General features: G+C 35.0%; 2 long non-coding RNA genes across 2 annotated transcripts; both read left to right on the forward strand.

Moving 5' to 3' along the window:
- The first annotated feature begins 1,533 nt into the window (after positions 1-1,533).
- Positions 1,534-4,755, forward strand: LOC125677228 (uncharacterized). The gene is made up of 5 exons (XR_007371003.2): positions 1,534-1,691; positions 2,160-2,245; positions 2,496-2,599; positions 2,954-3,239; positions 3,711-4,755. It is a non-coding gene; the product is annotated as an uncharacterized LOC125677228 (long non-coding RNA).
- A 1,282-nt stretch (positions 4,756-6,037) lies between these two features.
- Positions 6,038-9,056, forward strand: LOC125677229 (uncharacterized). The gene is made up of 3 exons (XR_008801649.1): positions 6,038-7,331; positions 7,805-7,855; positions 8,390-9,056. It is a non-coding gene; the product is annotated as an uncharacterized LOC125677229 (long non-coding RNA).
- Positions 9,057-10,238: the final 1,182 nt, after the last annotated feature.

The raw sequence follows: 10,238 nt of genomic DNA on the forward strand, positions 1-10,238 counted from the left end.
AAGAATTTGTTACAAATCCTTATTAGTCTTTTGTCTGTCATTCTTTAAACAAAATATGCAAAAGTTCAACAATACACAGGCTAGAATACTATAAATATTGTTTATGTTGAATGGTTACTAAGTCGCTTTGTCCCAAAACGGAAATGCCCCATGCACAAACTTTCCCAAAAAAATTTCAGGGGCAACCAAGTTCATGTAGTATCCCCCCCTCCCCCAATTTTATTCATAAGTGCCCATAATACATATTCTGAGCACTCCAAATCTGTGATACCTCTGACTCTAACCCCGCACATGTCACAATATAAAAGCAGGGGTTAGAGTTAGAGGTATGTTGGATTAGAGCACCCCAAAACTTAAACAAGCATATTCTGGAATGAATACATGAGTTGCAAACATTTGTTTACAAAATTATATCCTATGGATAAATGTGTTTGTCAAGAGAAATTTTTTCAAACTTGGTATAGTGTTGAGTCATAAAGTTTAATGTTTAAACAAAGGTGACCATAATTACCAAAAAAAAAGTTTTCTAAACCATTATTACCTTTCTCAAATGTCATAAATGTTAAAATATTTTATCTTTAATGATTTATAAGCTAGCCTCTAGAGTTAAATTATTCTCTCAGTCATAAATGCACACTTCATGCTGCCAAAGTTTACAATTAATATACACTTAAAAGTCTTACGCAAGGAAATAACCAATCAAAATGATTTAGTCAATTGTAGTTCTATATGTAATGGTTTGGGCCGTGGATATCGGCCTGGGTAGCTCAGTCAGTAGAGCACCTGACTAGTGATGCAGGGGTCCCGGGTTCGATTCCCGGTCCTGCCATACATTTTCTCATTTCCTGTTACAGATTTGGTGCCGTTGACCACCCCTGGACTTGGAGGTGAAAGTCCTCCCAGGGGCAAATAAGAACTTGGGTTGCGTCTTCGAGGGCGAAGACAATTTAAGGAGGGAGGAATGTAGTGGTTCTGGCCGTGGATATCGGCCTGGTAGCTCAGTCGGTAGAGCACCTGACTAGTGATGCAGGGGTCCCGGGTTCGATTCCCGGTCCAGCCGTAGATTTTCTCCTTTCCTGTTACATATATATATAGAGACAATTTCTTTTCCTTTTTTTTTTTTCTTTTTTGGCATCTTATTTTAGGCCTACAGTATTAATTTTGGGCTCATTTACTAGGAATATTATAACTTTATTGGAATTGTCCCACTGAATTAAAGGGAACTCTTTTTTCAGGTGCGCATGATGCAACTTCCTGGATGGTGTGTAGTCTGTTTGTCAACATGTGAAACCCACGTGTATTTTGAGTTAGGTGTGTTTACTGTAAATTTTCTCTCTTAAACGCCGCATAAGGCGTCTTTTTTCTGATCTCAAATTTTTGCCCAAGAATTAATCTTTATTTTCTCTTTCATTAATTATCTGATGACAGTCTATTTAATTAATTAATTTAATTAAAGCTATATATTAAACATATAGTGAAATTATTTCCTTGTGTGAGACCTTAAGAGTAACAGGTAACGTTCATTTTGACTGCAATTTTTCTGATTTCAGGAGTAGCCTCCCCTGTTAAAGATCAATAATGGTGGATAAGCAATGCAGGGTGCTGTCATGTCATCAACAGAGAGTTTTGACACCCGTATACCCGTATTTCTACCAATCACCTCTGTAACCTTTGTTGTGTTCATCAGACAGGTAAGAAATACATGATAATCATTTTAAATAACTTTATTAAAATGAATAATAAAAAATAGAACAAATTTACTTGTACAGACTTCCTCGTATAAGAAAATGTCACATTTTACAATACGATTATACATCATTTATACATATCCTCATCGACGCAGTTGAATAGCAACAGTGCAGGATAAAACATAACATTTATTACATGCAACACAATTTACAGAATATGTATTAAATACAAATTTCATACATTTAAATTACATACACAAATGATACACATCATCAATGCCCCCGCCCTTTTTTTCACACTTACAACTTCCTGTTTAATTTTGGATCTGCTAGTGATTTACTGTAAGTGTCTTTTGATTTTTTATCTTAGAGCTGATATCTCTTAGATCTGTAGTATTTTCGTTGATATTTATATTTTAAAAGTTTTTGTTTCATTTTAAAGTAATTTTGCCTATTTTGTTGTTGTTTTAGATGATGGACCACTCTACTTCCTTTTACAACAGGTGCCCCTACAGATTCACAAAGTTCCAATGTTGATTTTCCATGACCCCCATTCAGTGAGTGCACAACTTTATGTATTCTACTTTCAAAATTTCTACTACTTGTAATACATTTTGGATTTGATTTTTAATATGCCCTAATCACAGATTCAGATTTTTGTGTAGAAGTATGATATTTAATTTTATCAAGATTATTTGGTCCTAAAGTCAAATTTATACAGTCTTTTAACAAACATTTGTCTTCTTCTGTCATGTTTAATTCAAAGTCACTAGGCAACACTGAAGATTTTCACTTCTTGCTTTTCAGTCCACGACAGGAAAAGGAATGAAGTTGACAGGATTTCCCGCACTGTCCTTGGTAGCAGCTTATGATAGAACGGACAGCAGTAGACATAGCCCGCTTCATCAAAGGTAAGTCTCCGGAGTAGTGCTTGTAGCAATTCTCGTACTCTGTCCTACTTCGAAGCTTCAGATCTAAGGCAAATCTCTGTATGTATTCTTTTATGGCTTTGGATCTTCCGGGAAACATGTGACTGCTGAACAGCGCCTTAGCTGTCTGTTTTCTTTGAGAGTCAAAGAAATGACGCAAGTCTTTAAGGTTTTCGATGACATGTTCTTGTTTTTCAGATGCCCCGGATGCAGCCACACTATCCCCATCACTGGTATAATGGGAAATGTCTAGTGGACGGTCATCACCCTGCCTGCCTTATTTTCTTCATGCTCGTTTTATTCACATCTGTGATAATTTTTCCCACTTTGTTGCAGGTCTGCTGCATGTTGGTAGCTGATGCTGGTTCAATATTTGCGCCAAGAAGCATATCACGGATACCCTCTGTAGTAAGGCTGGTACCCATGTGACCGACAGCCATAGCCACATTTAGCTGTGCAGCTCTGCGTCCCCTTCTGGATCTCCCCACCTCTTCATACAGCTTTTCACGGCGACTTGTATAGTGGCACTTCTTACATCGGATGGAAAGGATCCATGCCAGGCCTCGTTTTTCCTCTCCATGCTGGTTCCAGTCCAGTGAACCATTACAGTCTGGAAACTTCTGTGAGTGTTCTTTAAATGCATTATTCCACAATTTAGCAGTCTTCTCTTGGTGAAGTACTTTGTATGGTTTTGAGTTTGGGTCATCTGACACAGCGTCCATGTTGGAGTCAACAGGCTGGACTTCACTTGGTCCGGGTCGCAAAATCTTCATTTCACTTCTTCGGCTCTCAGCATCGGTAACTGCAAATATTCCATTCTTCTGTGGCCATACAACATCCTGAAACTCTTCTTTACTTAACCTTCTTATGGGTACTAGAGATTGGACTGGGCTGGTGGTCCCTGTACTATGCTGGCCCTTGTTGTGAGGAATACTTCCTTTTCTGAATTGATGTTGATGCAACCACTTTGGTCCCTTCTTTGGCATGATTATTATTTAACTGTACACTTGCAGACCTTTTCTAAGAATATGCTATTGTGTTGTGGTGTGCATGTTTACGTATTGTAAATTTTTATCTTGTTTATTTATTTTAGAGCTGCCTGGTCTTCTAAGAGAAACTCCATTCTTTGATGACTGATGGAAAAACCTCATCACTCCCTACTGCTAAAGAACCACTTATCTTAATCACCAGCCATTTATCAGTGATCACTGTTATCAAAGCTCCATGGTACGTCATTGAAGTCTTTCTTGGCACCATTTTTTCCAGTCCCTGACTTTGTTTAGAATTAAGATTGACAATTTTTTGCTAATTACTTCCTTATAAATCAGTAAACTTCCTGTTTCTTAGTTAATTAGGGCTTGTTAATTAGAGTTGAAAAAACTTTTATGCAGATGGACACAAACTCCAACATCTCAGCTTGCATATCATTCCAAATTTTTTCCTAAATAATTCACTTATTAGATTTTTTTGTGTTTTGAAAATGATATACTGGAGATCAATTTGACCAGAAATTTAGCCTAAAATTCTGCAATCTGTTTGGAAGAGTTATCTCCTATTTTTCATCCCTTAGGGTCAAAAATAGATTTTGATGCACTAGTATATGAGAGATAAATAACTAATAGACATTTTTCTGCAAATTTCATTTAATTTCATAAACTTTTAGTCATCTTAAAGGTCTTACGCAAGGAAATAGCCAATCAAAATGAACTTAGTCAATTGTAGTTCTATATATAGAGAGAATTTCTGTTCTTTTTAAGCGCTAAGCGTAGCTTAAGCGCTTATTGCCACCAGTTGGATTTTGCTTTCGTCATCATGTTTCCGGTTTATCGCCACCTATAGGCGAATTTATGCATCGCTGTAGTCAAGTCGTGTTTAAAGTAGTCGTAATTTTGCAACCGATCTAGCACGGGGATAACATTCATATCTGCAGTTGCATCCCCCCCCCCCCGGAAATACAGTTCGTTGAACAGTGAATAAAATATGTATAAAAAGGGTGATATTTTTGTCCTCATTCTTGAGGAAAATGAGACACAGATGCAGGTCATTCTTCAGTTAAAATTCCCATTTGAATCTGCGTCTGTAATAATTAAAGTGATTCACAATCTAAAATTGAATACGAATATGTATATGAAACCGTTTTAACTAGGGTGCCTTTGCATTGTTACCTTCGCATGGCGCTTAGAGGCCAGGAAAATCAATTTGCATGGTGCAATCTATAATTAGAAGCCACGTCATTAGGCTATACACGAATCGGGATGGTTTTCCACGTGTGTTTTGGCTGCTGTTCCGACTCAGTAAAAATTTTGTCCGACGCAGCAAAAATGTGTGCAACACAGTAAATAAGTAACTGATCCGCGTCCATTGTGAACGAGAAAGAATTTGTGCACGATTATGCTTTGACAGCTAAGGACAGAGATCGGTGTCTCAGAAGGATGATATTGCGTAACTGCTTACACCTTCCCCGATCATATATGTAAGTCGGTCATGCAGAAATTTAGAGGATGCAACGGTGTAACTTAAGCTTACTTTATTATTTTTAAACGACCAAGATATTCTTCAGAATCATCGTCAACACAATCAAATTTGATTTCGTGATTTAGTTTCAAAAATGAGACTAAAAATAATAGTTTTGGGGCAAGGAAAAGATAAAAGGTACAACATTATATTATATTATATTATGGAAGACAATACCCGATTTCAAGTATTCAAAACACCGCGCGGAATTTTACGAGGGCTGTATACTGAAATACATATGTTTAGAACAAGTGTTAGATAAACATTGCCATTGTGTCAAGCATGAATGTGAAATGGTTTGCGGTCCACATCACGCTACATGCAACGAAAAGTAATCATGTTTTCAATTTCTTTGTACTTCAAACAAACAATTAACAATGACATGCATTTCCGAATGTACAAATGATGAAGAAGGGGGAGGGGCATGGATGTACTGTCGTTGTTCCCTGTCCCCACATTTTCTTTTCACTGAACGATCTTTTCATATAAAAAAAGATGCATTTAGTTTTTTGGTGAGATGCCTCTTCATTATTTCTAACAGCAGTTTGAACATTACAGTTTGAAAATTACTTTTGTAACTTTTCAGTGCCTAGTTTGGGATTCTCATTTAGCTACATTTACATGTTGTAAATTTTGCATATTTATTGCGAGTCACTTCTGTTACTTTTTTTTTTCAAATTGGAACTCCTACACAAGCTTCGAATCTTATGGTTTTTTGCTAAGGTTATTAGCATTTTCATATAAAGAACTGTTTTATAAAATTAAAACAATAGCAATGTGTATTATGTCTCATTCAGACAAACGGATGAGTCTCCTTTACCATATGAATATGAGCTTTTACACAAGAAGTGTAATACACACAAGTTGATGAGTACAGATTTAATGTACCTGTGTACAAACTCTTGGTTTTTTTTTTTTGTTTTTGTTTTTTTTTTGTTTTTTTTTTTTAAAGATTTACGTATAACAAACAAACACTACAATTGCTAAATGTAAATCCATGCTTATATGTTAGTCTAATTCATCATCATATTTGAATTGGTATATCCTCTTGCACTAACTTTCATGTTAAAAATGAGCTATCTCCACTCTTGTTGATGACGCAGTATTCAGTTTCAAAGTAATATTGCACATGTATGATGAACATCTTTTCTAAATAACTTCTTAAATTTTGTTTTCAGTTATACATGTATTTATCGGACTTATTTGGATTCAGATTCTTTCCAACCTGATTTTGAATTGAAAATAACTTCATTATTGATTACAAAAAATAATTCCACTTTCATGGTTTAATTGCTATTTACAGATAATTATGCACTGGATTCTGTAGTACAAGTCATTCAGATGCATGTTTATGTGTGTATTTAAATGATTTCTGGTAAGGTAATGAAATGGATGTAAAGCGTTTCATAATCCTGCATTATTGGTGTGTTTTGACATGTGGCATTTGTTAGTATATGTGGTTATGTGTAATTTTCTTTTTTGTCCAGTTTGTTTGTTCCTTTCTATTATAAATGACTTACATATATGTATCAAACTATTGATTTGTTTCATTTCAGTTGTATTTTAAAAATATTTCATACACTATTTAACTGGAACACAACAGTAAGTTAGTTGCGAAATAACAATTGAACACTTTATACCGAAAACTACCATTACAACTGTTTTCACATTTTCTACAAAAAATGGTCTTTTCTATAACATGACATCTGTAAGAGAAAAAAATGCATACTCATGTAGAGCATTTAATGATCCAGGGACCGGAGTAGAGCGGATCAAAAATCCTTGCCTTGGGAAGATGGGTGGGAGCTAAACATGGTATAAAGTGTTTGTCAAATATTTGAATAGCATAGCCTTAAATGCTATTGATTGATTGTATCTTGTTTAACGTTCTTCTCAATAAATTTTTAATTCATATGGAGACGTCACCGAGACCGGTGAAGGGTTTCAAATTTAGGCCTATGCTCGGCGCCTACGACCATTGAGCAGTGAGGGTTCTGTAGCATGCCACACCTACTGTGACACGGGACATCCGTTTTAAAGGCCATCTCCGAGGACCCGTGACATTATCACCTGATGCCGAGAGTTTGGTGATGGAACTGTCACTACCTGTTTAACGAACTAGGTCTGTCGCGGCCGGGATTCGAACCCCGACCGCCCGCATACAGAGCGAACACTTTACCTCTGGACCACCACAGCGGTGGTAATGCTATTGATACTAAATTCTGATTATAGATATTTAATAAGAACAGGTGTCCTTTACCAAAATTGTAAATTTCCTGATCCAAGGACAGGGTTTTAGTTTAGTGTGGGATCAAAATTATCATAGTGACCATTGTTTTAACAACATCATATAAAATTTATATTTCAACGTGTTGAAAATTTCAGGACATTGCTTCCAATCCATATTTGTTATTTTCTTACAGAAAATGTACTACTTAGTTATGCGAAAATAAAGAATAATGCATAAACCTCTTTTAATGTTGTTCCTGCTCATTAACATTACATACAGAATTCATGAAGTCAGCTTAGCGCTTTTCAGTACTTTCAGTACTTTGATTTTCTTTTTTCGGCATCCTATTTTAGGCCTACAGTATTAATTTTGGGCTCATTTACTAGGAATACTATAACTTTATTGGAACTGTCCCACTGAATTAAAGGGAATTCTTTTTTCAGGTGCAACTTCCTGGATGTTTGTCAACATGTGAAACCCACGTGTATTTTGAGGTAGGTGTGTTTACTGTCAATTTTCTCTCTTAAATGCCGCATAAGGCGTCTTTTTTCTGATCTCAAAGTTTTGCCCAAGAATTAATTTTTATTTTCTATTTCATTAATTATCTACTGAGAGTCTAGTTACTTAATTAATTTTTAAAATTAAAGCTATATAGTAACATATAGTGAAATTATTTCCTTAAACATGTTAAACAAACTTTCCCTTGACAGTCGTGTCGGAAAGCAAAATTCATTTTGATTAGTTTAACAAAATTGTTGTCAGGATTCATAATTAGTCAGTTCTTTAAACATGTTAAAAGTAAATATTATACTATGCTAGTTATGTGCATTCATTTTTTGAAATGATGAAAAAATTCTACATATACCCCAAAGCATTACTTGAATTTCATTACTGTTTTTAACAGCTTGTACTAAATATCTAAGTGAAATACATGTACTTTTACATAAAAAAAAATAGTGAATGGCTCTGAACACATGGTTTATAATTTATTTATCTATTAAAATCAAGAATTTTCATATTTGTTTTAGGTGCGACAGTATGTCTCCAGGTTAAGTGATTGTGTAGATTGATTCCCAGCATAACGATGATTTGCCAAAAGAGCATATGAATAGAAAATTGGTGATGCTTAAAAATATCAGCAGAATACAGAAATTAAGAGACACAGATGGACAAAAACCCTCTATCTAATATATTTACATATTAGGCCTATACAACTAGAACATGTAACAAGTGAAATTTAAATGTATGCATATATTTACTGTAAATGTATTATATTCAGCGTGTACGATGTTTGGTGGAAATTGATTTTTGAACAAGTTAGCGTGAATTTGATTTAGCGAATTCCTTTTTGTTTTTTTATGTGTAGAGTGTAAGACATTTAGCGTTGTATTTGAATGAGCGGAAGTTGCTTTCCGCCAAAGGCGCTAAAAAGAATACACAACCAAATGTAATACGTTTACAGTATTAGAGCTGTTTTAATGTATACAATTGTGTGTACATGGTTGCTTGTTTGTTGACTCGGTGTATAGAACATGTACTACTATAATGTACATCTTTCATGTGTTATTTCAATGTGATGTTGAATCACATTTAAAATACAGCAAAGCTTTTACAGCTGAATCCTGTTGGGGTTTTTTTTTTTAATTATGTACAGTTTTGATTCCCAACAGATCAAAAAATAAACATAGAGAATTCTTCATTTCCTGTTATATTTATCTGAAATTTTTAAAGCTCACAGAAAGATTATTACATTGTGATTTTTTTGTATTGATGCAAATTATTTTAATTTGTGACTTTAATAAGAAAAACCAAGTGATGTTTAGCTCATCTGAGCCAGAAGCTCAAATGGGTTTGTGATCAAAGTCTGTTCAGTTAATGTATATCACGTTTTACAGACGTTGTTATTTTCAACTTTCTCTCCAGGAGCACATGAACAAGTTTTATTACACTTTTCTTAAAACATCCTTAATAGAAGGACATTCTTATTTTTCATTTCATCTGCAGAGATATGCTCTTTTTCAAGAGGAGAACTTGTGAATCTATATATATTTGAAAATTGATTAGGTTAATAGCAAAATATTATAGAAACCGTTCCATCGCCAAGAGCTCGATACTTTGAAGTGAATCAACCATTCAGATAAAGCCTGAAAATCCAAGGCCCACTGTTATGGCCAATGTTGGCCATCATTCACAGTTAAATGCCCTTAATTACCAAGTAAAGGTCTAAATTTGAAGCCAATCACCAGTATATGGTGATGTCTCCACATGATTAAAAAATTCTCAAAGGAGACAAAAACAACATAAAATCAATCACACAGCCATGAAGGAAGACCCACTCGTTGCTTTGCAACGAGCTTTGCTCTAGTTATTATGTCTCCGAACACAAAGTGTCGGAGACATATTGTTTTTGCTCCGTTTCTTATTATTCTTATTTTCTTCTTCTTCTTTTTATTCCTCTTCTTTCCTGAGAAATTTGTCCGCTCGATTTTATGAAAGTGTTTCGACAGATCCACTTCAAACTTTCTGAGCTGATAGGGGGTCATGAGGAGGGGTGCAATCAACTTTCGAAATTTTCAAAATGGCCGCCGTTTCAAAATGGCGGCAAAAAACGTCAAAAAATCAAGGTTGTCGGATTTCAACCAAATTTTATTTCTAGGGTAATTTGATGACCCCGAGTTCATTCCCACCCTCAAAAAAAATTTCTGAGCCGTCATTTTCAAAATGGCCGCCATATACCAAAATATTTGAAAATGTTAAAATCTCTACAACATTTAGTTTCTGGAGTAAATTGAGGGTTAACAATTCATTTCTACCTTCAGTATTTCTTTCCAATCACTTTTGAAATGTTTCAAAATGGCCGTCATTGAACAAAATGGC

This window comes from Ostrea edulis, chromosome 3, assembly GCF_947568905.1.
Source record: "Ostrea edulis chromosome 3, xbOstEdul1.1, whole genome shotgun sequence".
Taxonomy (NCBI): Eukaryota; Metazoa; Mollusca; class Bivalvia; order Ostreida; family Ostreidae; genus Ostrea; species Ostrea edulis.